Below are 6,000 nucleotides of genomic sequence, written 5' to 3'. Positions count from 1 at the left end.
CAACGTGGCCTTCCCATTGGCTCCCCCGGTGGGCCGCGCTTCGACGCCGGGGCTCCGGATTGAACGGCGCGCCCAGGTCCCTGCCTCCAGTCAGACGTGGCGCCACCGCCCCCAGCCCGTAGCTCCGGCGCAGCCAATGGCGGCGTCTCTCGGGCGGCAAGTGCGGCCTCCCGCCGCCAGAGGGCGCCGCCGCGGGCGCAGCCGAGCCTCCGCAGCCGCCGCTAACCGAGGGAGAGCTGCGAGCGCGCACCCGGGCCTCGCCGCCGCCGCCACCGCCGCCACCGCCGCCCGCCTGCTGCCGCCCGCCTCCGCCTGCCTTCCGCCGCCGGCCGGCGCGTCGTCCTCACAGGTAGGGGTAGGGGGGCGCCGCTGGGGTGAAGGAAGCGCGCGCCCGCGCCCCCGCGCGCGCGCCGCCGCCTCGTGCCCGCGCGCGGCCGTTAACGGACGGCGGGCGGGCGGGGCGGGGGAGGGGCGGCGGGGTCCGGGGCCCGCGGACCCGAGAGGACCCTGAGAGGAGCGGGGCCGGGGCCCTGCGCGCAGAGGGCCGGGTGGGCGCGCCGTCCCCTTCCCCCACCGAGAATAACGTGACCCACTTCTGCCTGCCATTCCTCGGCACAATGTCTCTTTTGGTGATTTCACTAAAAAAACCTTTTTTTTTCGTTATTTCTGTCTGCTCTGGTGATCGCGGGGACCCCGAGTCAGCGTCTTGGGCTTGGGGGCGGGAAGGATGCCGGCGGCGAGCTTGGCGCATTAATTTGGGGGCTCATCCCTCTTTTTTTACCCCCTCTTCTTTTTTTATTTTTTCGCGCGGAGTGCAGCCCTGGGCCGGGCGGGGAGAGGCCGTGGGGTCCGCGGAGGCGGGGGCGCCGCCCGGGAGGACCGGGACCGGGACCTGTCAGTTCCCATTAGCGGGGCTTCCGGTCAGGCCTGGGCAGCGCAGGGGTGGGGCCGCCTGAGGCCCGGCCGGGGCCTCCGAGGTCGCGCCTGCGTGGGGACTGGGTGGATGTGCTCGGAGTTGGGTATTTTCCTGCCCCCACCTGTCTAGGGATAAAAAGGAGTTGCCCGTGTTCGGTATTGAACCACGGAGGACCTTGCCGTGCCCAGTACGGTGGCCACTGACCCCCGGCCGCTTGGGACGATGGAGCCCACGAAATGGGGCCAGTTTGAGTTGTGGTCCCAGCTGTGAAACGTACATCTGATTTTAAAGACTTAGGATGACAAAGAACGTAAAAAGGTTGTCATTGGTAATCTCTTACACTTAAATGCATGTTGAGATGGTCATGTTTGGGACAAATTGGATTAAGGAAAATCTATCATTAAAATTAATCTTGGCAGGATGCACTGGCTTATGCTTGTCATCCCAAAACTTGGGGAGGCTGAGGCAGGCAGATCGTTTGATTGCAGGAGTTCAAGACCAGCCTGCTCAACTTAGTGAGGCCCCTGTCTCTACAAAAAATACAAAAAATTAACCGGACGTGGTGGCGCACGCCTGTAGTCAGCTACTCGGGAGGCTAAGGTGGGAGAATCTGCTACTCGGGAGGCTTGGGTAGGAGCATCCCTTGAGCCCAGGAGATTGAGGCTTCGGTGAGCCGAGATTGTGCCAGTGCGCTCCAGCCTGGGTGACAGAGCGAGACACTGTCTCAAAACAAATAAAAAAACAAAAGTTAATCTCACTGCTTTTTCCCTTTTTTAGTGTGGCTGTTTGGATATTTAAAATGACATGTATGGGCCGGGTGGGGTGACTCACGTCTGTAATCCCAGTACTTTGGGAGGATGAGGTGGGTGCATCACCTGAGGTGAGGAATTCGAGACCAGCCTGGCCAACATGGTGAAACCCGTCTCTAGGAAAAATACAAAAATTAGCCAGGCGTGGTGGCAGGCGCCTGTAATCCCAGCTACTGGGGAGGCTGAGGCAGGAGAATCGCTTGAACCGGGAGACAGAGGTTGCAGTGAGCAGAGATTGCACCATTGCACTCCTCCCCGGGCAACAGATGAGACTCCCTCACCACATACATACATACATACATATATACATACATACAATGACATGTATGCCTCATTTTGTATATTTTGTATAGTGTTTTGACTGGACAGTGCTCAGCTAGGGCATCTGAAAGGGTGGTGGCCCTGAGAACACATGTCTATCTGCTTATCTTTCCTGCTTCTCTGATGGCATGTGGCCTCCTTCCCTTAAGGCTCTCAAAGAATACACTGCCTCTTCCTTCTCATCCTGAGCCAAACTATTGAACTGAATTGCACAATGGGGTCTTGTCCTAATCTGCAGAATAATTCAGGTTAATGGACAGTATTTTCCCTGTTAAAAAATTTTCCCTATCTGCTGTATGCTGGAGGCTACAAATAGTTATATGAGTTTTGGCTCAGAATGAGATCATGAGTTACTGAGGCTGAATATTATCAATATTTGTGTGTGTGTCTGCGTGCGTGTGTGTTTATTCTGCAAAGAGCCCATTGATTTTCTGCCATCCAAATGAAGTGGAGAATTCTTGCATTTCTTCATGTTACAGTGAATTTCGGGTTTTACACAGACCTACACCCTCTTCCTTTCCCATTCCCCAGGTTCTGTCAGTTTTTGCAAACAAGAATGGTGATTTGTCAGCTACATTGTTCCACAATTCTTAATTCTGACTGATTTTAAAACCTGCCAATTGGGGTGGATTAAATTGTCAATATAAGTGGAAAAGAATCAATTATAGAAACTCTCAATTCTAGGGATGGTGAGAGTGACTGTTGGAAAGTTTTGAGCATTTCAGTAAAGGAAGAAAGAAACAAAAGATGTCTGTATCCTGTTGCCACAGATACCCTAGAAAGTGCTTTCTAGAGACAGTATGATGTGAGCAAACTTTTGTCTTCTAGATAATGTCTTGAAGTGTTTTGTTTTGCCTTTTTTTTTTTTGTAGAAAATATTTTTCTCCAGAATCCTTATGAAAATTAAAGTGAGGTGTTGGCAAATCAAGAAGAAATTTTAGATAATTTTTAAGGAGGAAATACTAAAGTATTAATCCGGAAGTTTAAAAGTTACTGCTAGTGATAACATGTTTTAATTTACATGTACACAGAAGACATATTAAATGAGGTGATTTTCGTTTATGTAAAGCAACGCGGTTACTTTTTCACAAATAGAAAGTGGAAAGCTTTGTGTTTTCTGAAAAGGCCCGAATTTGGAGCAGGACATTAATCTGGCACAGTTGGTAAGAAGGTGTGTGTTGGGGTTAGGTGTCAGCACTTACTTGGTTGGGAAGACTTCCTTGGGCACATCGTGGTGGTATGAGTGTCCCCAGGCAAATAATTTATCATGAAGATTTTACATGAAATACTCCTGTTGAGTTCTTCCATACAGAGGTCATAGATAAGATGAGAAGTTCCTGGAAACCACCACTTAGCGGGGCTTGGGTGCAGAGGGAGGCTCTTGGGAGGCTCTTTGCAGGGGGGAGCCTCTTGACAGACATTGTATCTTACAGAATCTGAAATCTGACAGCAATTTCAAAGCGAATAGTTCCTGTCCGGGGAAGAGCTCCAGCCAAAATGTAACATTACCTTCCTGCTGTTTGGCATACCATCTCTCATAAATTTTCCTTTTCAGTAAAAGGGAGAAACTGTTTCATAAAGTATCCAGTAGGAGCTTCAACATCTTTAATGTCTTATCACCTGGGTTTGCAGCCTTCTGAGGCTTGCATTGTACCCCAGGTGCTTTTGTAAGTGTTGCAAGAGCCAGTTAATACACTGTTGCCAAACAAGGATGACAATAAGGATACTTCAACTACTTTGTAGTTACTGTTTTTAAAGCTATTAATATTACACAGAGAGGCTTCAGTCTGAGGATAGAATTAAATATGGACTATCATTTTTCCTCCCCCCAACTCCCTTTTTTTTGAGACAGGATCTTGCTCTGACACCCAGGCTGGAGTATAGTGGCATAGTCATAGTTTGCTGCGACCTCAAACTCCTGGCCTCAAGCAATCCTTCTACCTCAGTCTCCCAAGTAGCTGGCACTACAGGTCTACACCACCATGCCCATTTAATTTTTAAAAGTTTTTTTGTAGAGATGGGGTCTCCTGTGTTGCCCAGGCTGGTCTCAAACTCCTGTCCTGAAGTGATCCTCCCACCTCAGCCTCCCAAAGTGTTGGGATTACAGGCATGAGCCACTGCACCCAGCCTGTAATTTTTCACTTGAAATGTAGTGATACCTTTTTAGGCAAAAGTACAAATGCTGTGCTAGATGACCTCTGCACTGCATTCAGTGGGACACTTTGGTCCTGTGTTAGCATGTCTTGTAAGGCTGTTTTAATATTATTTGTATTTAAATACATTATGTTCTGGGTGGAGCATATCGCCTTGAAAGATTTTCCCTGGAGTGATGTCCTGACTCCTGGCCTACTGCATTCCTGTGAAAGCCCTCTGCTTCATCACTTTGTCTGAGTTGCGTTAAATGATGTCTGTTGAGCATATCTTTTTGTGTGCACGTGCACACACGCATGCGTGTGTTTCTTTAATTTCTCCTGAATGGCTTCAAAGTGCCCACCTGTTCATCAGAGCCATATTTGTCTTTCAGAGCCCAGCCCAGGGTCACCCTAGACAGGTGCTCACCCCCCTCCAGGCGTCATTGGCACATAATGTTCAGAAGAGCCAGGTGGATAGGCACTCAGGCTTGGAGCCAGGCTGTCTGCCTTTGAAATCGAGCTCTGCTACTTCCTAGCTGTAATCCTGGGTCAGTTGCGTCACTTATCTGTATTTCAGTTTCTTTATAGTACCTGTCACTTAAGGTTAGCAGGAGGATTAAATGACTTAATACGTATAAAGCATGTAGAACAGTGCCTGGCATCCAGTAAGAGGTACTATTTCTGTCTCAGTATGTTGCAGTCACATTTCCCTTACCTTGATGTCTTCTGTTAATGAGAGCTAGTGTCTAAAGTTACCATGTAAGGTCAAAAACTCATGGATGTGGATATATTTGTCTAGTTACCAACATTGTACTAGACTTTGTGATAATGAGTTTAACCTACTAGGCACTGAGTAAATAGTAAGGGAATTCTGAAGATCCAGGATACCTTGAGATCTTACATAACTTCAGGATTAGTAACAAATTTTAAATCAGCTGATCCCAGAGAGATGATATTCCAGTTTGTAAGAGTTCAGTTAATTTAATGAAATTCCTATTTAATTGAGTTTGTTGCTTTAAAATGAACTGTTCAAAGTGTCTCTCCTTGGGCCAGGCATGGGTCACACCTGTAATCCTAATACTTTGGGAGGCTAAGGTGGGTGGATTGCTTGAGCCCAGAAGTTTGAGACCAGCCTGGGCAATACAGTGAGACTCTGTCTCTACAAAAAATACAACAGTTATTCAGGTTTAGTGGCATGTACTTGTAGTCCCAGCTACTTGGGAGGCTGAGGTGGGAGGATTGAGCTCTGGAGGTCGAGGCTGCAGTGAGCTGTGATTGTGCCACTGCACTGCAACCTGGGCAACATAGGGAGACACTGTCTCAAAGACAAAACAAAAAACAAAGTGCCTTCTTCCCTGGAATTCTTTTTTATTTAGGAGGAGAGGGGATCAGTGAAACTTGTCATTGTATAACTTGAGGAGTTGCTTATGGTTTCAGGTTTTTTTCAATCGCTGTCTCCAGCCAGTTCCCACTGTATTAATTCACTTCCCACCTTGTTCCCCCAAAGGGTTGGAGGCCAAGCCCCACCATAGCCAGCTCTGTTTGCAGGCAGTCATTTCCTACCGGGCACCCTCCTTCTTCACACTTGCTTTTTTTTTTTTTTTTTGAAGCGAAGTCTTGCTGTGTCGCCCAGGCTGGAGTGCAGTGGGGCCCGATCTCAGCTCACTGCAAGCTCCGCCTCCCGGGTTCACGTCATTCTCCTGCCTCAGCCTCCCGAGTAGCTGGGACCACAGGTGCCTGCCACCACGCCTGGCTAATTTTTTGTAGTTTTAGTAGAGACGGGGTTTCACTGTGTTAGCCAGGATGGTCTCGATCTCTTGAC

At 49.0% G+C, this 6,000-nt stretch overlaps 1 protein-coding gene across 7 annotated transcripts in view; it reads left to right on the top strand.

Annotated features, from left to right (window-relative positions):
* The first annotated feature begins 229 nt into the window (after positions 1-229).
* Positions 230-6,000, top strand: part of ZC3H7A (zinc finger CCCH-type containing 7A) — a 47,255-nt gene continuing 41,484 nt past the window's right edge. For all 7 annotated transcript variants that reach the window (XR_012429265.1, XR_012429264.1, XR_012429266.1 and 4 more), the window contains exon 1: positions 230-349. The gene's annotated coding sequence lies outside the window, so the exon portion shown is untranslated. The remainder of the gene's footprint in view (positions 350-6,000) is intronic.

The sequence above is a fragment of the Macaca fascicularis genome, chromosome 20 (genome assembly GCF_037993035.2).
Source record: "Macaca fascicularis isolate 582-1 chromosome 20, T2T-MFA8v1.1".
Taxonomy (NCBI): domain Eukaryota; kingdom Metazoa; phylum Chordata; class Mammalia; order Primates; family Cercopithecidae; genus Macaca; species Macaca fascicularis.
Note: the sequence above shows the minus strand (reverse complement) of the source record. Positions and strands in the feature narration are given on the sequence as shown.